The 24,265-nt window shown below is 46.5% G+C and overlaps 1 protein-coding gene and 1 pseudogene across 5 annotated transcripts in view; one reads left to right on the top strand and one right to left on the bottom strand.

Moving 5' to 3' along the window:
• Positions 1-24,265, top strand: part of LIPC (lipase C, hepatic type) — a 187,510-nt gene that overhangs the window by 70,518 nt on the left and 92,727 nt on the right. The gene's annotated exons all lie outside the window — the stretch shown is intronic.
• Positions 7,381-12,378, bottom strand: LOC138443638 (acidic leucine-rich nuclear phosphoprotein 32 family member E pseudogene; annotated as a pseudogene).

The raw sequence follows: 24,265 nt of genomic DNA, 5'->3' as shown, positions 1-24,265 counted from the left end.
CTTCCTTTATGCCTTGCACAGCATCCCTCACAGACTATGAACTTTCCATATTTACCCAGTGCACTTAAGCTCTTTTTCATGAAGAAAGCAAGAGAATTCCAGAAAACATCTAGTTCTGCTTCACTGACTACACCAAAGCCTTCGACAGTACGAATCACAACAAACGGTGGGAAATTCTTAAAGAGATGGGAATACCAGACCAAGTTACCTGCCTCCCAAGAAACCTATACGCAGGTAAAGAAGCAACAGTTAGAACCTTACATTGAACAATGGATCGATTCAAAATTGGGAAAGGACTACGACAAGGGTGTACATTGTCACCCTGCTTATTTAACTTATATGCAGAGTACATCATGTAAAATGCCAGGCTGGATGAATTATAAGCTGGAATCAATATTGCCAGGAGAAATATCAACAACCTCAGATATGTAGATTATACCAGTCTCATGACAGAAAGTGAGGAGGAACTAAAGAGCCTCTTGATGGGAATGAAGAAGCTGGCTTGAAGCTCAGCACTCAAAAAACTAAGATCATGGTATCCAGTCCCATCACTTCATGGCAAATAGATAGGGAAAAAGTGGAAGCAGTGACAGATTTTATTTTCTTGGGCTGAAAAATCACTGTGGATGGTGACCACAGCCATGAAATTAAAAGACACTTGCTCCTTGGAAGAAAAGCTATGGCAAAACTAGACAGCATATTAAAAAGCGGAGACACCACTTTGCTGATAAAGGTCAGTATAGTCAAAGCTATGGTTTTTCCAGTAGTCATGTACAGATATGAGAGCTGGACCATAAAGAAGGCTGAGAGCCAAGAATTGATGCTTTTGAACTGTGGTGCTAGAGAAGACTCTTCAGAGTCCCTTGGACTGCAAGGATACGAAACCAGTCAATCCTAAAGGAAATCAACTCTGGATATTCATCGGAAGGACTGATGCTGAAGCTCCAACACTTTGGCCACCTGATGTGAAGAGCCAACCCATTGGAAAAGGCCCTGGTACTGGGAAAGATTGAGGGCAGGAGGAGAAGGGGGCAACAGAGGGTGAGATGGTTGGATGGCATCATCGACTCAACAGACATGAGTTTGGGCAAACTCTAGGAGATGGTGAAGGACAGGGAAGCCTGGTGCTGCAGTCCATGGGGTCACAGAGAGCTGGACACGACTAAGTGATTGAACAACAAACAACAACAAAGAAGGGTGAGTGTTTCTGGTAATTTTGAAACAACCACCACCCTCCAACCCTCCAACACTGGCACAGGGGAGCTGGACAACCAGCTGGAGGGGCAGGGCAGCAGCTAAAAAAAGTATCCACCCAAGTCCCAACTACTCAGACCCAAGGCCTCAACCAAGGACAACCCAGCCCTGGCCTAGGGCCCCAGTGCCTGAACACTGGGTATCAGCTCAGAGCAGAGAAGGCTGCTGGGAGCGTGTGGTTCCTGTATTTCCTGCACACATGCTGCTGGAGTGGGTTTTATGTGACCAGAGAGAGGCAGAGAAAACTGATGAGAAATCAGAGATCTGCCAGACAGTCAGAGATGAACCACAGGAACTGCTTTTGTCTAAAAATATGCCATTTCTGAAGGGAAAACAGTCATTAGAGGGTGTGAGAAGCCCCCGTGGTGAGGAAAGCAAAACAGTACGACTCGCTGGGAGGCCAGTGGAACAACAGAGAAGCACATTACCCACCCACTTCCTGTGCGATTAGCAAGGCTTCAGGAGGATGAAAGGCAAGCAGACAAAATGACAACCCACAGACAAAACTCCAGGGGAAATGTCTGGGGACAGCATGTGAAGATGCAGCCGGGAGGTAGGAGGAGAGGAAACTGTTCCAGTTAATATTTTTCTCACATTAGCTGGTTCAGCTGTGGATGATAGTTTCCTGTGTCCTTACTGTATGCCAGGTGCAGTGAGGGGCTTTGCCTACATCATCTCTTGCCTTCCTTGAAAGAACACAGAGGAGAAAGAATGTGAGTCTAAGAGGTTAGATGACTTGCCCAAGGTCACAGAGCTCATAAGGGACAAAGACAGGCTTTCATGCCAGGTTCCCTGACCCCAAATCTCTTGCTCATTCCAGTGTACCATGCTGCCTCCCAAAGGATTAAGGGTCCTGATTATCTCCAACCTAGACAAGTCAGGTTGGCCTGACTATGGCCATTTGACAGTCTCTAACTTGTCTCACCGGCTTCCCCACTGGCTCAGCAGTAAGGAATCTGTCTGCAATGCAGGAGATGCAGGAGACATGGGTTCGATCCCTGGGTCAGAAAGATCCCCTAGAGGAAGGCATGACAACCCACTCTAGTATCCTTGCCTGGAGAATCCCACGGACAGAGGAGCCTGGCCGGCTACAGTCCATGGGGTCACAAAGAGTCAGACACTACTGAAGTGAGTGGACACACATGCATGCTTCTTGTTTCACATTGAAGCAAATCTGGGTAAAAGGAAAGCTGTCCCCTTTTTGACTCACTGTCAGCTAAAACCATGTTGTAGCCACACCAGATCCATCTGCTCACCCAAAAGTGGTGGGAGTAGTCTTGGAGTGGGAGGGTAACCCTTGATCTGAAGCCCTTCTACATCCAGTGTGAGGCAACCGTCCCTCCTTCGCTGAGAGCTCCAGGGACGGGGACAGGGAGCAGGGGAACCTCAGGTGGGAGAGGTGAGGACAGTTCTTCCAGGCACCACCTGACCACTAGGGAGCACATCCTCTGTGCTAGGAGCAGGAAAGAGCGCTTTACATGCATTTCTCTTGAAACAGGCGATCTGTCACCGTCTTGTAGAGAAAGAAACAAGTCTCCTCTATGCTGAGCCCAGATAGAGCATCTCCGAGCTCTCTCTCACATGTCGAAGCTTGGCGTTCAGGAGCACAAAGAGCTGCGTCTTCTCCGTGAAGACATGAAGGGTCAGGGTGAGGGTAACGGCTTCTTCAGTCCCTCAACCCAAGCTAAACATCCTCAGGCCCCTCCACTGCCCTCTGTGTCACAGTCCTCATCCTGTCAAGGGCACGAACCACTCCCAGGCTGGGGCAGCCGGAGCCGGCTGCTGGGTGTCCAGGTCCCCATGGACTCAGGACCTCCGCCCAGCTGCCAAAGCAGAGAGGCTCCCTTCTGTCCACCAAACTGCCCGTGCTGAGGGAACAATGGTTTCTCAGATGCCCCCTCACGCAGCCCCTTCTCAACCCTCCCTTGTCAGACCTTCCCAAGTCAGAGCTCTGAAGCCACCTTGGGCAGCTCTCTCTCCCTCCCGGCACATCCGGCCAGTCACGAAGTCCACCAACCCTCGTTTCACCACAGGTCTCACAGCCTGCCTGCCCTGTGCTCCCTGACTCCCATGCTCTCCGCACCCTAACCCCCCCTGCCCTCACGCCTGCTCTAGACCCCCAGCAGCTCCCACTCTCCCATCCAACCTTTCTCTGCAATCCCAGCGATGTTTCAAAGAGGCAGATTTAATCACATTTTCTTCCCAGCTCCTCACAGCCTCCACAGAAAATGCAACTGAGCCTGGTCACCACGGCCCTCCACCCGCTCCCCTGCCTGCTCGCTGCCCCTCTCCAGTGGCCCACAGCTTCCTGAATACGTCCTCTTTCCCCTGCTCTGCCCAGCATACTCTTGCTCTTCCTTCAAGGCCAATTCCACTGTCTTTTCTCCATCACCTCCTCCCTGTCCTTTCTGCCCTCGTATCAGAGGTGACTGTCCCTTCCTGTTTCCCATGATCGCAGCTTCATCCTTACCCCCACTGAGGCACTCTGGAACTACACTGCAACTGCTGACTTATTTGTCTGTCTCCATCAGGAAACCGCAAAACTGTGACGAGGTGACCTCTGTGCTCGGCCTTGAGCAAGAAATGGATTTACATCAAAGGGAGACACTGAAGGACACACGAGATGGGTCATGACATTCCGTCCCCATGAAACAGACGGCCCAGGACCTGGGCAGAGGCCCAGACCTGTTTAACTGTGCGGAACCTTAGGTTAACAACAGGCACCACTGTCAGCACTTTCCTTAGGCCAGGAACTAGGTGAAGCTCTTTACCTGTATTACGTTGTTTAATAAGATTGAGTGACTTAATTTATAGAAAGTGGTTAGCACAGTGCCTGACACAGAGTGAGCACTGACCAAATGTTAGCAATAAAAGTGACATATCATTTAGTGGACACTTCTTTTAATTGCTAAAAATTATTTATGTGTTTTTGGTTTGCTTGTTTGCTGCCTGACTCTCTGTTGCTTTGCACAGGCTTTCTCTAGCTGCGGTGAGTGGGGGGCTACTCTTTGCTGTGGTTCCCAGGCTTCTCACTGTGGTGGCTGCTCTTGTTGAGGGGCACAGGCCCTAGGGCACCTGGGCTCAGTAGTTGAGGCTCCTGGGCTCTAGAGTGTGGGCTCAGTAGTTGCGGCATATGGGCTTAGTTGCCCCTCAGCAGGGGAAATCTTCCCAGACCAGGGATTGAGCCCATGTCCCCTGCATTGGCGGGCAGATTCTTAACCACTGGACCACCAGGGAAGTCCAGGGACACTCCTTATGCCAGACAGAGTGCCAAGCATGGTCCATGAGTTGTCTCACCTCTCACAACAACCCTAGCAGGATGCTGTTCTCATATGTCCCCATTTCACAGATGAAGACCCTGAGTCTCAGCTGGGCTAAGCGATCAGTACAGCAATGATGAACTTGGGCTTCCAGCCCAGGTCCATCTGCTCTGGCGCCCAGGTTCTCTGAGTCTCTGGTACAGCTGAGAGCCAGGCAGCCCCTAGGGCTCATTTGGGAAGATAGCAGGATAGGTTCCCTCCAAGCAGAACCTATGAACTGTCCAGGGGAGACACAGGTACTGGAAGGCTTCCTTTTTCATCCTATTTATTCTAATCTCGCATTTTGCCTATCATCCTCCAAGAGACACAGCCCCAGGAAGTGATGTAGACTGGTTCCTCTTCATTTCTTCTTTGTGTGCCAAGTAGTTATGCCTTCCTTCTGGGCTGGCAATAAGTTGGAGTCAGTCCCCTCCTTCATGCAGCTTGGCAAACTAAGGCCCCAACCATTACAGTGATTCACACTAAGAATAGAATACATAGGGATCAGTCCATTAGCTGATCTGGGCCCCATTCTGCTGGCTGTGTAACAAATGACAGTGGCATGGTGCCAGGAAAGGAGCATGGGGTTAGCCGTTAGACCCTCTGAAGCACCAGTTCTGCCAGATGCTAGCTCTGTGACATTTTGAACAAGCCTCTCTGAGCCTTACTTCCTCACCTATGAAACAAGGCAAAGACCTCCTTCCTCACAGGGCTGGGTCAGAATCAAATGGATGGCACATGTTCCCAGTTTGGGAGGCTGTAAAATGTTCTATAATTGCTGCCTGGTAACAGTTGGCTCAAAGTTCATTTGGCCTTGAACTCCACAGCCTCTCTGTTTCTGTTGGCTTGCATTGTGCCCAGGGATCTGCCTGCAGTCCACCAATAATCAGGCTCATTCTGACTCGTGTCGATCAAGAGCAGCAATGTCTCAGTATAATCAGTCCTGCACCAGGGTGGCTGGGTTCCCCATCAGCCAGTGTTCATCAAGCTCTGACTGAGAGCATCCCCACCAAGCTCCTTTAGGTTTTCCTTTTTAATGATTATTATTATCACTTTATTTAGTTAGTTATGTTTTGGTTGCTGTGGGTCTTCGTTGCTGCACAGGCTTTCTCTAATTGGAGCCGGTGGGGGCTGCTCTTCATTGCAGGGCACGTGCTTCTCACTGTGGTGGCTTCTCTTGTTGCAGAGCATGAGCTCCATGTGCACAGGCTTCAGTAGTTGCAGTGTGTGGGCTCAGTAGCTGTGGCGCATCGTCTTTAGTTGCTCCTTGACATGTGGAATCTTTCCAGACTGGGGATCGAACCCATATCCCCTGTATTGCCAGACAGACTCCCATCCACTGTACCATCAGGGAGGTCCCACTTTCCCTTTAAAAATATTTTCCCTTCAACTGAAGTCACAGGCGTTGGATAAGGAAGCCAGAAGATTGTCTGTACAGTTTCTTCCAGGGAAGAAGGGGAAATCTGCCATCTCTGACCTTCTAAAACAAAACCTGCCTTGGATTTCCTCTGCCAAGATATGTCTTAGAATGGGGTAAGGTGCTTCTGAGGCCCCATGAGCCCCATGATAGCTAAAGAAAGAAGTGATAGAAGGAGGAAGGGCTGAGACAACCACCTTAATTCAGGGGCTGGGCCCCAAGTTTCCAGAAATCCCACTTAGCAGTTCATCCACATGGACCAGCCCTTGGGGACAGAGCTGGAAAGGGCTGGGAGAGAGATGCGAGTGGGGCCCACAGCCATTTTACAGGCTTTTGAAATCTATTACTTTGGGGAAAATATTCTCTATGTCATCTTAAAGGGCACAAAACCCCACAGTGAGGAAAATAAAAGGTTTGAAGAGCATTGGTAACGTGTCCCCTTTAAGCCTGTAGAAGACTTATGTCTACCCTGACCAACCCTGTTGGAAGTTCCCACAGAGTCTCAGAGATGGATGATGTAGAAGTTAGAAAATGCCTGTGTTTTCAGCCTTGCCTTAATTTATGGATTTGCCCAGGGAAGCAGTGATTGAATTTCATTTGGGGAATAAAATACTAGATCTCCAGGGAAGCCAGGCCTCAAGCAACAGATTTTCACTTCCCCTTCGCTTATGAGGACTGGCCTGGTTCTTGGGGAAAATTTGAACAACCTGCCAGTTTGCAGGGATCCACGAATCCCTCCATGACAAGCCACCTACTTCTCCAACCTCCTCTCACTTCTCCCACTCATGTCAGAGGGACCCCCACCCTGTACCCAAACCCTATCCACCTGCCCCGGCTCTGGTTTTCAGCTCCTGCCTGCAAAAGGCCCATCTCCTCCACACAACTCAGCTTATCCAAGGCTCACCCATCACAAAGTCCTTCCTGATAACCCCCACCACCACCTGCCTTGCTGTCAAGTTTGGCTGATTGATGCCTGAAATCTAAGAATAAACAGTAATTATAAAAGCTTCCATTTCCTGAGCTGAGTATCAGGTACTTTACTCTTCTAAAAACCCCATCATGGCTGTGGTTTATCTCCATTTCATAGATGAGAAAACTAGGACCTAGAGAGCTTATGCAAACTGCCCAAGATCACATAGTTGGTAAGAACTGACCTCAGAGTATGGTTCTAAACCTATCGCCTGCCATCTCTCCCAAGAACAAAGCTTTCAGACCACAGACCACTTCTACCCTGCACTACTAAAATTAGTATGCGTTTGTTTGGTAGCCTTTACAGGGTTATTGCTCAGTGGGCAAAGACAATGAATGATTCTTCAGACCCCAGACAGTACTGAGCTCTCAGAAATGAATGAATGAATATGAAAACGTGCATCAAACTGGAAAGCTAAAGCAACTTTTATAAACATTGAAAGGATGTCATGTCAAGGAAGATCTATTAAGCAACAAAATAACCTATATTCTGACGGGCTCTGTGTCCCAGAGATGAAGCCAGAGTTTACTGGACTCTCAGATGTTCAATGAGTTTCCACCTTCCAATCTGTAAGACCCAGTTATCTGTTTAGCACTAATTTCCAGTCTCGTAGCAGCTTCCCCAGAGAAGGCAATGGCACCCCACTCCAGTACTGTTGCCTGGAAAATCCCATGGATGGAGGAGCCTGGGGGGCTGCTGTCTATGGGGTCGCACAGAGTCGAACACGACTGAAGTGACTTAGCAGCAGCAGCTTCTCAGTTCTTTATTTCTTGGCAAACAATGTGATTTATGCATGAGACACACATATTAAGATGCAATGTAGTTATTCCAACTGTCATAACTACTAAATTGGATTGAATGGCAATGCACTAATAGTTCAAGTTCTGCAGAAAAAAAAGTCAGCCTGAAAATAATCAATTCAATGGTACTTTACAGCATTGCCAGAAACGACTGTACAAACAGTGCAAAAGGTGATGTCGTGACTGTCATTTATTAACACGTGGAGTTTGGGTGTTCTGCACTGAGATGAAGCCCACTGAAATGTGAAGCTAATTTATCCAAACAACTTCTAATAAATACCTTTGATTGTTCCTTTGTCTCTATCCTTTACTAAAGACAGGCAATTAGCAGCATTTGCAATATTACAAGCAAATGAAATTGGGTCTCTGCCCAGCTCGCCTACAAAAGACTTCTATAGCAATAAAAATAATCAATTGGATTCTTCATTTTCTGCTGGGTCCATGTGATTTCCTTAATAATGTCAATGCAGATTGTAATTTGCAGGAAAAAATAAACACCACTTGCATGAGCTGTGAAATTTCAGACCACAAAAATGCCATCTTTCCTTGCAGATTGTTTTGTTATAAGGGTATGCAGCTTGGGCAACTGGAATAGACCTCAGATCTGATCCCTAATTTATCCTTCATAAACTGACCTATATTTTGTCTCCCAAATGGGTTTTGTGCATTTTTCCTTCTGTACCTTTGCTTTCTAGCAGTTAGCAAGGGATAACAAGGACCAGACAATAAGGATCAGAAAACCAACATTAAGCTTCCAGCTTGGCCGCTCACTAGCTGGGTGACCTTGGGCAAGTTATTTAACCTCCCTGGGCCTCAGTTTGCTCCTCTGTAAAATGAGGCATATAAGTGTGAAAATGCCTAGAATCTAAGTTCCCCAGGCTCCCAGTAGGCATGCAGGACTTGGTACTTGAGCAAATTAATTAATGTCTTGCACAGTATCTGACATGTATGTGTGTGTGTGTTCATTCAGTTGCTCAGTTGTGTCCAATTCTCTGTGACCCCATGGATTGTAGCCTGCCAGGCTTCTCTGTCCATGGGAATTTTCCAAGCAAGAATACTGGAGTGGGTTGCCATTTGCTATTCCAGGGGATCTTCCTGATCCCGGGACTGAACTCACACCTCTTACGTCTCATGCATTGTGATCAGCACCAATTAACTGTTGCGTAATAACTAAGAATCTATTTCCCACCTCTAACACTCACATTCTCCCTTTGGCCTAGCAAAATCTTACCCATTCTTCAAGGTTAGCATAAATTTTGCTTCCTCTGAGAAGACTTCCCAAGGCCAAAAGTGATCCGACTTCCCCCAGCCTCTAGACACATTTATTGTTCATAAGCCTCACTTAGAATCTGGGCTTTCAGTCTTTTGTACTGCTGCTTCTCTTCTCATAAAGGATTTTTTAGCTGCCCAATTAGATCACAGGTTTCTTGGGGGCAAGTCCAGAGTCTGACTCCTGGTGATCCCTCCAGGTCCTAGTAAAGTACATGGCACACATGGATATTCCATAAATATCCATAGACTGACTGAGGAGGGAAACCCAGTTCCCGTGGAGATGGGCAAAGGCCCTGTGGATATGGTTCTGCCCCTGCCGTGGAGAGGCCATGGAACCAGCCCTTACAGTCTTTGCACTGTGTCTCTAAAGACTTCTCTTCCATAGAAAGTTGGCTTCTCTCTGCAAAAACCTTCCCTTGGTGTGAAGAACCAACATCCTCATGCCTTGCGGTGGAAGGGTAATTGTACAACCTCTTCAGGAGACAATATGACAGTATCTCTCAAATTTTAAGCTGCACATATCATTTTTAAAAATCGAAGACATGGGACTTCCCTGGTGGTCCAGTGGTTAAGACTTTACCTTCCAATGCAGCGGGTTTAGGTTCAATTCCTGGTCAGAGAGTTAGGATCAGGAAAAACCAGGGCATGGAACAGAGCACTATTGTTTTGAATTCAATAAGGACTTAAAAATGGTCCACATCAAAAAAATATCTTAAAAAAATAGTCAAAGACACACAAATATCCTTTGATCTTTTGATGTGCACCGCTAAATGTTTATCTTACAGACTGACCTGCACAGTGTGGAAAGATAGAGTAAGAATATTCACTGTTAGGTTTCTTATAAAAGCAAAGACTGGAAACAATTTAAATATCTATCAATAGAGAACTGGATAAATACATTTTAGTACATCCACATAGAAAAACATCAGGCAGCCTTTGAAATGAATGAAGTAAACCTATGTGTACTGATGTGGAATAATCAGTGAAAAAAACAAGCTACCACCCAATATGTACAATCTAATCTAACATGCTAAAGAGGACATGTGTACACGTGTGCACAAAGGGTCTTCAAAACAACGGCAATGGCTGATGGGGGCCAAGGTGGTGGGGAGGAGGGGTAGCAAGAAGGACTGGGCTCAGTAGCAGAAGGACATTCATGGCGGTGCCCCACATTCCATTTGTATAGGCTAAATTCTTCAGCAAATACATGCAGTATCTTTCTCTTCTCTCCTTTTTTATTTTTTATTTTTTTAAAGCGATCAGATTTTAATTATGCTAAAAATGACTAATATAATGAGCTTTAATTAGAAAATTTAAGATTCTAAATAAATTGCTAGGGAATTTCACAATGGGGGGGTCAATGAAAATTTTTCTCTACATACAATATGATCATTAACAGACTAGTTAATCTTATTTGGAATGATAAGGCAAAAATAGTAAAACCACACTTTTCCTACAAAAAGTTACACATTATATTCTGTAGGGATAGCTATCATACAAGAAGAAACAAAGATGTGACCACTCTATTGCACACCCAGGAACATTAGGAAATCTGGTCTTAGAATGATCTAGTCATCCTCCTCCTCTCCATCATCCTCAGCATCTCGTTTCCTCTTTTCCCCTCGAAGACCTTCTTCTTCCACTTCTTCTTCTTCTTCTTTCCCTTCTTCAACATAGTCATCATCATCTTCTTCATCCTGAATTTCTTCTTTCATCAAATATGAGAGGCCCACCTCCTCTTCTCCCTCTCCCAGTTCTGAGCCTGCTTCATCTTCATCCTCCTCCTCCTCCTCCTCTTCTTCTTCCTCCTCTTCTTCTTCCTCCTCTTCCTCATATCCTTCAGGTGGACCAGCTTCATCTTCCTCTTCCTCTTCATCATCTTCATCTCCATCCTCATCCTCCTCCTCCTCGGAATCTGGTGCTTCATTATCCTCCTGGTCAAATCCATCTAAGTATGTGATTTGCTGCAGCAGTTCAAAACTACTTTCTCTGTAATCTTCCAGGTTTGTGATCTCACAGTTAAACAAGTCAAGACTCTTCAAATTTTTAAGATTTTGCAGAGCTTCTACTGTACTGAGATCTTTGATTTTGTTTCCACTCAAATCGAGGTAGGTAAGATTTGGGCATTTCTCTGCCAGGACTTCCAAGCCTCCAGAAATTATGTTGTCACTAAGTTCCAACTTCCGAAGTTTATTTAAGCTGGGCACCCGGGCCAGTGAACTTCGTTCCACATTAGCCATACTCAGAAACTCTAGTTTTTTAAAAGTATCATTCAGGCCCTCAATTTCCCCACTGACACAGAGGCAATTATCAAGGACCAATTCTGTTACCTCCTCCGGGGCTCTGTCCCTTAACTCCAGGTTAATCCTCTTCTTCATCTCCATGTCCTCCTCCTGCTCTCCTGCTACTACTCTCCTCCCTTACCTTTTCCTGCCTTTCCCACTACCCCCAACCCTAAATTTTTAAAAGATTTGGAAATGAATGAAAAGAAAGGCAAATATAAATGTCCACCACCACCAGATAGGTATGGGGAAGGAAGAAGAGAATCGCAAATGGAGTTCAAGGAGTTGGGACTCTAACTCGGCTGCCCCCACCTCCTTGTCCACACACTCGCGTGCACGCTCACACGCACACACATACACACACCCTCAGTTCCTTCCCCTTCAATGGCTGCTCGGAGACCTCTCCTCTTTCAAATTTAAATTTTATTTACCATTAATAAGGTAATACATTTGCATGTACAAAATTTTAAAAGGTACAAAATAAGTATATGGTAAAAAAAAAAAAAAAATGTCCCTCCTATCCTAGCCCTAGCCTCCTGGTTTCTACTCCAGAAGCACCTAGTGGGAACCTTTTCATCTGTCTGCTTTTAGAGGTAGCCCATGCACTGCAGGTATTCTCTTTAAAAATAATCGTAATAAAATGAACGGGGGAAAAGCTTCCATCAACCTCATATTCTCTCTCCAGCTAAGGTTCTGTGCCTCTCTTCTCTACAGAGCCAGCTCAACTTCTGGACAATGTTGTCCATTTGTATGGTGTCTATTTATATGGGAAGATCTTCCTCAGGCTTCAGAGTCAGGCCAGAACCGAGTCTTCAATAGTTACCTAGCCTAACCTCTCTAGAGCGCTTCCCAGATGGCTCAGTGGTAAAGAATCTGCCTGCCAAGCAGGAGACCTGGATTCAGTCCTCGGGTTGGGAAGATCCCCTGGAGAAAGAAATGGCAACTCAGCTCAGTATTCTTGCCTGGAGAATCCCATGGATAGAGGAGCCTGGTGGGCTACCGTTCATGGAGCTCACAAGAGTTGGACATGACTTTGCAACTAAACAACAACAGCAAACCTCCCTGGGCCACATTGCTTCATCTATAAAGTGGACAAGGAATACCTACCTACCTCTTAGTTTGTAAGAGTAAGAAACAGTTCAAGAAAAGCAGGTGTGTGGAGCTACTGTGGCCACTAGAGCTCTGGGCACCAGCCCCTCCTCTGCTTGGGCCCACACACACTGGGCAGTGTCCCTGGGACGCAGGAGAACACAGCGCAATGGCTGTCCGCACTAAACCCCACGTTCTGGGTTGGCCAAAAAGTGCATTCAGATTTTACTGGAAGATGGTACTGAACACCTGAATGAACTTTTTGGCCAACCCAATACATCCTGTCTCTGGGAAAACATTTTGAGGCAAACATCTGCAGTGAATTAGAAACTTTGTGGTGTGATATTACACAAATGATCAACACCAGTTTTTCACCTGGGGTGTGGGGACTTCTGAAAGGGTTTAGGGAAATCAGGAAACCTATTTCTGAGACCTGACTCTACCACAAACTGGTCCTCCTTCAACAATCAACTTCTCACCCCAAGCCTTACACAGAGGGGGTGGGTGTTTTCTCAGACTCCGGACAGCATCAGACTCTCAGGTAGGGAATGTATTAAGGGAACCCTTCACTCAGAAAGAGGGTGGCTGGGGTGGAGTCTCCCGGCAGTAAGCATGATTCCCAACCTCAACTATGATGTCCCTACTTACAAATTAAATGATGTGGTATAGAACAAGCATTTACTAAATGCTTCAAAGCTAACTAACCAAATACATTCTTCAAAAGGGGGTTAAATATGTGTAAACATTTTAAATTAACTTTAATTCATTTTTGTCATTACTGAAATGAGTTGCAAAGCATATGAACTGCTTAGAGCATCTCACACTCCTTTGTACAAATGCTAGGTTACTAAAGATTAAGAAGGGACCATGTGTAACAGACATTCTACAGCCCAGCGGCCGCATGGTACAGAATCTACCTGCCAATGCAAGAGATGTACTGGGATCCCTGGATCCCTGGATTCAATCCCTGGGTCAGAAAGAACCCCTGGAGTAGAAACTGGCAACCCACTGCAGTATTCTTGCCTGGAAAATTCCATAGCCAGGGGAGCCTGGTGGGCTACAATCCATGGGATTGCAAAGAGTCAGACAGGACTGAGTGACTGAGCACACTGGCTCAAAATAGCAGTTAGAAAGAGCTAATCTAAAATTCCAACTCTAGGGGCCTCTGATTTGATACCTGACAAATAGGCAGTTGACACGCTAGTACTGTGATTTAGTGACTCTGATGATATTGAAGATAAAAGGAGATATTGCACCTGGCAGAAGTTTCCCAGAAACACAAACACACATGTGCCCATGCACACGTGCGCGCGCGCGCGCGAGCATGCACACGTGCGCGCGCGCGCGCGCACACACACACACACACACACACACACGTCTAGAGACATAGTGAGGGCCGGAGGGGAGCCTGTGTACCCCAGCCATGCCTCTCTCACTGCTGTACCACCACTCAGCATACAGATTTCATTCCCCAAAATAAATCACACACATAAAGTAGAAAGATGGTTTTCCATCTATTCTTTAAGTAAATTTGGGGAGTTAAAGAGCACAGCTGTCTCCGATAATACCATGCTCATTGGGTACAAATATCTCTTAGCAAGTTGTCCTAAATCAATTTTTTTAATGAGTCCTCTTTTCCCCCCCCCCCACCCCCACTTAGTACTGGTAATTTAAAGCTCAGCAAAAGAGGCTATTGAAGCAAAAAAAACTGACTAATTTTGTAATTTATTCTCTGGGACATTTATCTGTTAATCTAATATCTTAATTCCCTCCATACTTAAAAAGGGCATTTTAAAGTGACATTCCCAGCCATTCCAGATAACTCCTTGAGTTTTATTGTCTGTTTTTTAAAATGTATGCCCAGTGTGTGCTTTGTCCTTTAGTAAAGAAAATCTCTATGGAAATTTGAGTGGATCTGCCGGTGGTGTTGAGTCTACCCTAGAGGGCAGGACACTAAAACCCAGAGGCTCTCCCCTTGGACCCTGCCTTTTGGCTCGTCATGCTAGCGGGCATGGGCAGAGTTAAGCATGCAGGCCTGCCTCTAGAATTTGGTTCTGTTCTTAGCGTTCGCCTCCGTCATCACATGTTATTCCTTTCCTGCACCGTTTCTTGCTAACCTGCTGTGCACTGAGCACTTTTCTGGGAATCAGCATACAGAGAATGCCTAAGCCATAGTCCCTGCCCTCAAAAGGACCTTACAGCTGAGGGAAGCGGGTCTGAACACAACACGGTAGATGCCACGCCTGGTGTGTGAGCAAAATGCTCGGGAGCAAATCAGTTTATTTATGTAACAAATACTTATACAGTGACCTAATATGGGTGAGGTTAGCACTAGTAAGGACTTTTCTAATATTAACTTGTTTAATCCTCACAGCCCACTGGGATGGGTACTATTATTATCCCTTTGTACTGATGGGGAAACTAAGGTGAGTAAATAATTTGCCCAAGGGCACAGCCAATGAGCATCAGTGCTTCTGAGCCCACACTCCCTGGCTTCCCAAGCCCATGAGTCTAGCACTTGGTTACACTGCCTCTCAAAACTTTCACTTTTCACTTTCCTGCACTGGAGAAGGAAATGGCAACCCACTCCAGTGTTCTTGCCGGGAGAATCTCAGGGACGGGGGAGCCTGGTGGGCTGCCGTCTATGGGGTCACACAGAGTCGGACATGACTGAAGCGACTTAGCAGCAGCAGCAGCAGCAGCAGCAAAACACCTCCTCCAAATGCAAAGATTCTTAACTAAAATCAGATGCAAATGGAACATGCCGGCTGAGAATGCTACAGAGCACAGTGAGGAAGTAACATATATGCAAAAACTTGAATGATGAGCAGGAGTGAACTAGGCTAATGGGGAGGAAATGAAAGGGTTGAAAGTCAAGGTTCTGGGTGGGGAAGGAGCAAGACATGTTCTAGGAACTGTGCAGAGCCACCTACCATGGCAGGAGAGTGTAGAGGAAGGAGGAGAGGAGCTCAAGGGGCAGCTGCAAGTGGGCAGGGACCACACCATCTGGCACTTTTGCTACACGCCAAGGGTTGTATGTGGTGGGTTCCCCAAGAATTCTAGGAGCCTATCAAAGAGCGTTGGTTGGGCTTCCCAGATAACTCAGTTGGTAAAGAATCCACCTACAATTCAGGAGACCCCAGTTCAATTCTCTGGGTTGGGAAGATCGCTGGAGAAGGGATAGCCTATCCACTCCAGTATTCTTGGGCTTCCCTTGTGAGTCAGCTGGTAAAAGTCCACCTGCAATACAGGAGACCTGGGTTCGATCCCTGGGTTGGGAAGATCCCCTGGGGAATGGAAAGGCTACCCACTCCAGCATTCTAGACTAGAAAATTCCATCGACTGTATAGGCCATGATATCACAAAGAGTTGGACATGACTGAGCAATGCCCTTAGCACACACAGGGCAATACTAGCATCAGTTTTCATGACCTGCTGGTGTGTAGACTGGACTGGAAGGAAGCAAACGTGGAAGCAAGGACATCCATAGGGAGTCAGTAATGAAGGGAGAGCTGATATCCACTGGACAGGGGTGAGTGAAAGTGGATTCAAGGGAGACTTAGGAGGCAACATCAACAGGAAAAGGTGACTGACTATGAGGGATGAAGAGAGCAAAGTGTCCCTGGTGGCTCTAAAGATTCTAGGTACTCACAGGGTCGGGGAGCAGTGGGGATGGGCAGGCTGAGGGTAGAGTTTGGGGAGAAGGTCCCACACAACAACCACATGCACTGTTCCCCGCTCCCCTAGGTCACAGGCTGCTTCGGGGCTCCATGCCTTCATACATGAGGAACCAAGTTTTCTGAGTGTCCTCTCCCTCCTTCTTCACCTGGAGAAGTGCCCCGCTGAGAGCCGGCTTGAATGTCACTTCCTCCTTACACCTACAGGCACTGAGCCCTGGGGCAGGTGCTGGCACAGTCATTCTCCTTCTTGAACCTCACAGCATCCCTGCGAGGAAGCACTGCCATTCTCGTTTTACAGATTCCTGAGGCTCCCAGAAGGCCCCAGGTCAGCTGGTTAATCCGGCAGTAGGTGGGATATCCCACAGCCACCCAGCGCTGCCTTCCCAGTGACACTGCGGGAAGGGTGAGCTGGGCCTGGGGCCTCTTCTTCCCAAAGGCCCTGAGGTTTCTCACCACACAGATTAGAGATGTGAACCTGAGGAACAATGAGAAGTTCTGAACCCCACGCCAAGGGCTGTGAGGAGAGGCGACAGCAAGGAGCACAGATGAGAATCACTGGGCCCAAAGCAGGTATGCACCAAACATCACGCTTCTCTCCATCCCCGGAATTCTAGCAAAGTGCCTCCCAAGCATCAGATACCCAGTGTTTCTCTGCTCTTCCTAGAAATAAACTCCAATAAACAGATAACCCACAGCATAACAAAGCACAGATGTTGTGTCTTCTCTCCTGCTCCCTCGACACTGACCCTCTGTTGCATCCATGTCGCTTTCGCCACTGTGGCTTTGCTCCCATCCATCCCTCTGCCTGGCCACTCCTCTCTCTCCCCTTCACGTGCCTGAGTGAAAGTGTTAATGCTAAGTTGTGTCTGACTCTTTGTGACCCCATGGACTGTAGCCCCCAGGCTCCTCTGTCCATGGTATTCTCTAGGCAAAAATACTGGAGCGGGTAGCCATTCCCTTCTCTAGGGGATCTTCCTGACCCAGGGATTGAACCCAGGTCTCCCACATTGCAGGCACATTCTTTACCATCTGAGGCACCAGGGAAGCCTGGCTCGGTCCTATCCTGGCTAGGCCTCACAGAGCATCCTTTCTACGTTTCTGCTGAGTGTAGGGTAACAAGCTGTCCCGGTTCTCCGGGACTAAGGGATTTCCTAGGTTGTTGGATGTCTGATACTAAATCAGGGCAGTCCTATGGAAACCAGGGTGGTTAGGTGCTTGGTTGCTTGGATTGTGTCAGCTTATTGCAAGCCTAACTAATGTCCAAGCTGTCTTGTATCCATTAGTTATATCTCCTCCTTTAAAGTAGACGTGACTTCTCAAGGTAAGGTTCTGTGCCTTGCTCATGCTTTTTTAAAAACTATTGATTGATTTGATTTTTTGGCTGTGCTGAGTGCTGCTACAGGGCTTTTCTCTAGTTGCAGTGAATAGGGGCTGCTTTCTAGTTGCATGGGCTCTCATTGCAGCGGCCTTTTTTGTTGCAGATCACGGGTGTGTGGCCACAGTAGCTGCGGCATGTGGGCTCAGCAGTTCCAGCTGCCAGGCTCCAGAGCACAGGCTCAATAGCTGTGGCACGCGAGCTTTGCTGCTCTGCGGCATGTAGGATCTTCCTGGACCAGGGATCAAACCCATGTGTCCTGAATTGGCAAGCAGATTCTTTACCCCTGAGCCATCAGGGAAGCCCTGTTCATCCTTGACGTGTGCAGTCAGTGTGTGTGGAATGAGTGTATAATGTGAGCACAGACTCAGAGTGAGTGTTGTGAATGACTTAATCTCGCAAAATTCCAATACCCTTTTGTGTAAATGGGCCTAAACCTAATACCTGTACCCCAGAGGCTTGCTGTGAGGATTAAATGAAAAGAATGCATGTGCAATGCTCAGCAGAGTGCCTAGGACATAGTAATACTCAGGAGACAGTAAATAGTAAACAATAGCTATTATTTTTAGTAAGGGTATTATCGATAGCATTGCTTTTATTGGGCATTTAAAACTTTTAAAAATTAAAACACTATTTAGTCAATCTGAGTATTCCGCCATGTTGCTGAAGCAAAAGACAATCCCTTAATAAATAACTTTTGGAAGATCTGTTATTTAAAACTGTGGCTCAGTGGTAAAGAATCTGCCTGCCAATGCAGGAGACTTGGGTTTGATCCCTGGTTCAGGAAGACCCCTAGAGAAGGAAATGGCAACCCACTCCAGTATTCTTGCCTAGGAAATCCCATGGACAGAAGAGCTTGGTGGGCTACAGTCCATGAAGTCACAAAGAGTTGGACATAGCTCACCAACTAAACAACAAAATCGTCATTTAAAACGACAATTTAAAAAGACGATAGTTTGTTTCTCAACTATCAGCCAAATTATTTCCCACCTGATAGTTCTTGCTTCAGAACAGTGTGGCCCAAACAGGCTGACTAATTATAGCATTTCCAGAGCACATACGATCATTCAGAAGCAACTTTCTCAAGAGCTGGGACAGAAATAAATGAGCAATCAGCAGGTTTAACAGGATTTTCTTCCCCCACCCTACCCCCTGAACCCTTAACACATGAAGTTGATCCCAACAGTTATTTTAAGGAAATTCAGCTGAAGTATTCTTGGGGTTTGAGGCGATCTTGTGTGTACCCTGGATCCATCATGAATCCTGTTGTCCAGAGCATTGTGAGGGTGTGGCAGGGAGGCTGGAGGTCAGGAAAGCCACGCTCCATCCTCAAATAGCCTGGGGCCTGGGACAGGTTACTCTGCAACCCAGAGTCTGTTTCCTCATCAGTAAAGTAAGAAAACAGTCTTATTTAATTTAGTCTTACTTAATTTCTAAGGCTCCCTCCAACTCAGGAATCAGATGGTTCTCAGAGGGAACACCCTGATTGGCCAATGAATTACATGTTGCCACCAAATGTTTCTATCTCCTTATCTACGCCATGCATCCTACAGCTATTTATTAAGCTCCTACTAGGTGCCAGGCACTGTTCTAGATGTTCCTAGTAGTCACGCTCATGTCCATCCTATCTTCACCACCTGGAGGAATGCATTCCTTCCAGAGTTAGGCTCCTTGGAAGTGAAAGTGTTAATCACTTTAGTTGTGTACAACTCTTTGTGACCCCATGGACTGTAGCCCATCAGGCTCCTCTGTCCATGGGATTCTCCAGGCAAGAATACTAGAGTGGTGTGTGTGTGTGTGTGTGTGTATATGATATATAAGGTATATAACATATATAAGATATATATATAAGAAATTGAAAGTTGCTCAGTCATGTCCAACTCTTTGCAACCCCATGGACTATACAGTCCATGGAATTCTCCAGGCCAGATTACTGGAGTGGGTAGCCTTTCCCTTCTCCACGGGATCTTCCCAACCCAGGGATTGAACTCAAGTCTCCCACATTGCTGGTGGATTCTTTACCAGCTGAGCCATCAGGGAAGCCGTATATATGTATACCTATAGCCAATTCATATTGATGTTTGACAGAAAACAATAAAATTCTGCAAAGCAATTATCCTTCAATTAAAAATAAATTTTTAAATTTTTTTTTAAACAGAATACTGAAATGGGTTGCCAAGCCCTCCTCCAAGGGATCTTCCCAACCCAGGGATCAAACCTAGGTCTCCTGCATTGCAGGCAGATTATTTACCATCTAAGCCACCAAGGGCTCCTTGGATGAGGAACACTTAATCCCATTTCCCATTTCCTTCCCATCTTCAGAAACTGTCTCTGATCTGATCCATCCTCTGAAATAACTCAGAGCAGTGACGCTCAGGCTTGAGGCCTTCAGTACAAAGGAACCAGGTCTTAGGGGAGGAAGAAGCTTCAGGACAGAAAAAAATCCTGGGTTTTTTTTTTTTTTTTTTTTTTTGGCCTCTCATTTTCCAAGCTTAGACCAAAATGACTATATAGATTAGCAAACCTCTTCTCCTTAACCATTCCTTCTGGCAATAACCAGGACCCTCTCTGAGAAGGCCACACCCCAGCATCCTCTGACAACCCAAGGATGAATTCCCTATCATATCTTACTGTGGGGAGGAAAACAGGATTTAGCAGTCTTAGTTTCAGCACTTGAGAAAAGCATTCACCTTGACTTCTATTTTTCTCATCTGCAAAATGCACATGGTATTAATGGCAACTTGACAAAGCAGAGTGTGCATTTCAAAGTTCACCATAAACCACTGAAACATTAACTGTGATCCCCACTGGCCTTCTTTACTTTATGATGATACAGACCTGACCCTACAAATAAGATGAAGAGATGAACATCTCCAGAGTTTGAATGACATCAGAAATTTCCACCTGTCCAAAAGTATCTTCCCCATGTCCTAAAATTCAACTACTGGCAATTCACTCAAGCACCCTATCAGATAGCTTTGCTGGCTCTGACCTACCTACTTATCCTATGAAGAAAATTTATGTGAATTGGAACCTCACCATGTCCCAGGCCCTTTGTGATACTTAATTCTTTTTTTACCCCTCACCAATAGGTGAGACAGGGCTTATTACTTAATAAACTTTAAAACTTGGGAAACTGATCCTCAGAGAATTTAGGAAACTTGCTTAAGGGCTACGTGAGTGACGGTCAGGACTTACGTTTGGGTGGGGTTGAGAGGGCAGCAGGCCCAGGGGAACACGCAGGGCAGCTGCCCGGGGAGGGAGGTGCGCAGGAGAGGCACACACCAGCACCAGGGTTGCTCAGCCACTGTATGACTTCCTCCAGCCCAGTGCCCCCACACACCCAGGCCACATCCACAAAGACCACCCAGCATTTCTGCCAAAAGAGAGAGAAAGGATGTTGATGCCGTTCATCTTCTGAAACAGCATATCCCCTCTGGCTAATCTGGAAATATTATTTCCAGAGCTCTCGAATGCCCCTCTGTCACTGAGTGGGTGGATAGGCATCACGGATATTTGGCACCGCTGCTCCTCTAAAAGCCAGCACCATTCATTGGATAATTATCCTGTTGTCTTCTCACCTCAGGAGAAAATGCAAGACGCCCTCTTTCCAAATCTGGTCCATCATGCCAGCGGCACTTGTATTTTTAGAAGCTGTTTTTCCCCAATAGTTTCACAGCCTCTAATCTGCCACTCTCTAGATGAATATAAATGAAAACACAACAATGAAATATGGAGAAATACTTTCTCCGATCATAATCTCCAGTCTCTGAACCCCAGGGCCAGGAGTGGGTGGAGCCCTGACTTGCCTCCAAAGCTATGTATGGGGAGAGGAAGGCAGTGAGGACAGGCATCACCCAGGGCCTTCTTGCTCTGATAAATGGCTGCCAACCAGCTGTTAGGGAGGGCAGAAGCCCTTGCTAAAACTTCATGTCTCCAGGAGCCGGGAGCTGGGAAGCATAGAGGATTATAATTATACCCGGTGGAAGCCTGACCACAGCTCACCTGCCAAGCAAAGAATGACCCCGTTAAAGAGCCAGGAAGGAATGGTGTTCATAGGGGATTGGATTTCTACACAGCATCCTCGAAGTCATTTCTCAAACTTACCCTAGAATCTGGAGGTAAAGGAAAAAAATGTCCTTTAAGAACAGGTAAATGGAGCCCTGTCCAAAGAGAGAGCTGCCCAATCCTTAGCTCCTGACAGCTGAGGCCTCAGGGGGACAGACATCTTGTCTACCCAACCCCACCCTGAAGGCCCAAGAAAACCCCAAAAGTGGAAGCTCAGAAGCTAGCATTTCAAGAGATGCCAGTGTCCACCCCAAAACAAGAAATAACAGTGGCTTAATGCAGCAAGGCAATGCCATAGAGTGGTTGTCACCTAGGGGTTTAGCCAGACAGCCTCAGGTTCTAATCCTGAATCTACTTCTTACTTGAAGAAGGAAATGGCAACCCACTTGAAGAAGGAAATTGGCTGGGAAATCTCATGGACAGAAGAGCCTGGCGGACTACAGTCTATAGCGTTGCAGAGTCAGACATGACCAGGGCAGTAAACAGTAGTCTTACTAGCTGTCTCACTCTAGGCTCAACTATTTTGAGCCTCCATTTCCCAGACTGTAAAATGGGAAAAATTATATTATTACCTTGGTTGTGAAGTTTAAGAGACAAAATGAACACGAAGTGCCCAGCAGACTATCTGGAATATATGAAATGCCAGGATATGTTTAATCTGTCCCTCTCAACCCCACCCCTATACACCAGAAAGCAAATTCCTGATGAATTACTAAGGGATATCTCTGCTAAATACTGATCACAGTTTTGCAACCAGCCATCAGGCAGCAGTGACTCCACAGTCCTGCCTCCCTGCTCCATCTTTCAGCACCTGGCGCAACTTCACGGACCAGAAGCAGAGAACCAGGCTCGAGTGGGAACTGACCCTTGCCTGACCAGGGACATGCAGCACTGACCCTCCCCTCACCCTGGGACTGACCACAGACTGTCCTAATAAGACGGTTGGAGCACCGTGGACTCTTTATCCCAGTGAGAGCTGGTGGTGCCAACAGGCCTGAAAACTGGGGCCCTCTCTGCCCACACTGTCATCCACGACCTGGGGGCTGGAGCCCAAGCTCTGTAGCTGCTTCTCTGACCAAGCTGGATACCTTGACACGGTCCCAGCAAGCAACAGAGCACCCATTGTTCAGCCCTCCCAGCCCCACAGAAGCACTCGGCCTGCCAAGTCCAGAGGACCCACCCAGATTCTAGCAGCAGAGAGAGACTCCCCAGCCTTCCACCCGGAAGCGCAGCTACCCTCACCCACATGGCCAGTGGCCCACTTGGCCCTCAGTGCCCGTAAGAAGCTCAAGTCCATCTGCTCTGCTATTTGTGAAGGGCAGGGAGGCAGGGTTGGGCAAGCAGATGAAACTTAAACTTACTCTCTGCTCATGGCCATGGAGATATTATAGGCATTATTATTATTATTATATAGCTGTAATATGGTAATATTACTATAACTAAATAGTACTGGCTCCCCATTTGGCTCAGACAGTAAAGAATCCACGTGCAATGCAGGAAACCTGGGTTTGATCCATGGGTTGGGAAGAATCCCTGGAGAAGGGAATAGCTATCCACTCCAGTATTCTTGCCTGAGAAATCCCATGGACAGAGGAGCCTGGTGGGCTACAGTCCACAGGGTCACAAAGAATTGGACACAACTGAAACTTAAACTTACTCTCCACTCATGGCCATGGAGATGTTATAGGCATTATTATTAAAGAGCTATAATATAATAATATTCCTCTAATTAACTAATACAACTAGAATTAGGGTCACTATAATATATTCAACTATAATATAAACATATAATATAGCTATAATAGCTAACATTTACTCTTCCAAATAAGAGTAAGAGTGGCAAGTTTGTGCCAAACATTATTTTAGCCTAAACTCCCCACATACAAAGTAGGAACTATCATTCCATCCCATTTTAGAGATAAGGACAATCCAGAGAGGCTATACTATTTGCCAAGACCACACAGTCCATGAGAGTCCGAATTCTCACTCAGACAAAACGCCATAAATGTGGGCACCCAAACCTGTAGGCTGGTCCTGCTGGTGGCTGACTTCCCAGACCAATCTAAGCACCTGAGAAACTTGCTCAGCCACACAAACGTCACTTGCTCCACCTTTACCTAGTGCCTGAAATTGCCCTATTTGTGTTCCTTTGTTTTAAAGCTTCATCTTCTTCTTAAACCCAGATATTCCTTTCGGGTGTTTTTAAAAAATACTTATTTACTTATTTGGCTGTGCTGGGTCTTAGTTGCAGCACACAGCATCTTTCTCGTGGCAACATGTGAACTCCTAGCCATGGCATGAGAGATCTATTTCCCTGACTAGGGATCAAACCCAGGACCCCTGCATCGGGAGCACAGTGCCTTGGTCACCAGACCAGGGAAATCCCCAAAGATTCCTTTTAGACAGGATCAAAAGCCACCATCAGATGTCTAAGTCAAACTAATGAATAAGGCCTTTGCTCCAAGCAGCTCACTAAGAACAGGAGAGAGGCCCTGAGCAGACCTGAAACATCACATCAAAGTGTATTTTTCCCCCATATGCCTTTTATTTCTCATGTATTTCCATTCTGCCCATCATCTAGAAACTTTATGTTATCAAAAACTGATTTCATAAATGAACTCATGCTGAGAAGTTCTACCCATCTCTACCCACCTTAATGACACCCCACATCCTCATCAGACCCAAAGCATACCTCTAGACTCATCAGAGATTTTTTTAGGAAAATGAATCCCATGTGATTAGGAAGTTCAGGTGAATAG

The sequence above is a fragment of the Ovis canadensis genome, chromosome 7, assembly GCF_042477335.2.
Source record: "Ovis canadensis isolate MfBH-ARS-UI-01 breed Bighorn chromosome 7, ARS-UI_OviCan_v2, whole genome shotgun sequence".
In the NCBI taxonomy this organism is placed as follows: domain Eukaryota; kingdom Metazoa; phylum Chordata; class Mammalia; order Artiodactyla; family Bovidae; genus Ovis; species Ovis canadensis.
Note: the sequence above shows the minus strand (reverse complement) of the source record. Positions and strands in the feature narration are given on the sequence as shown.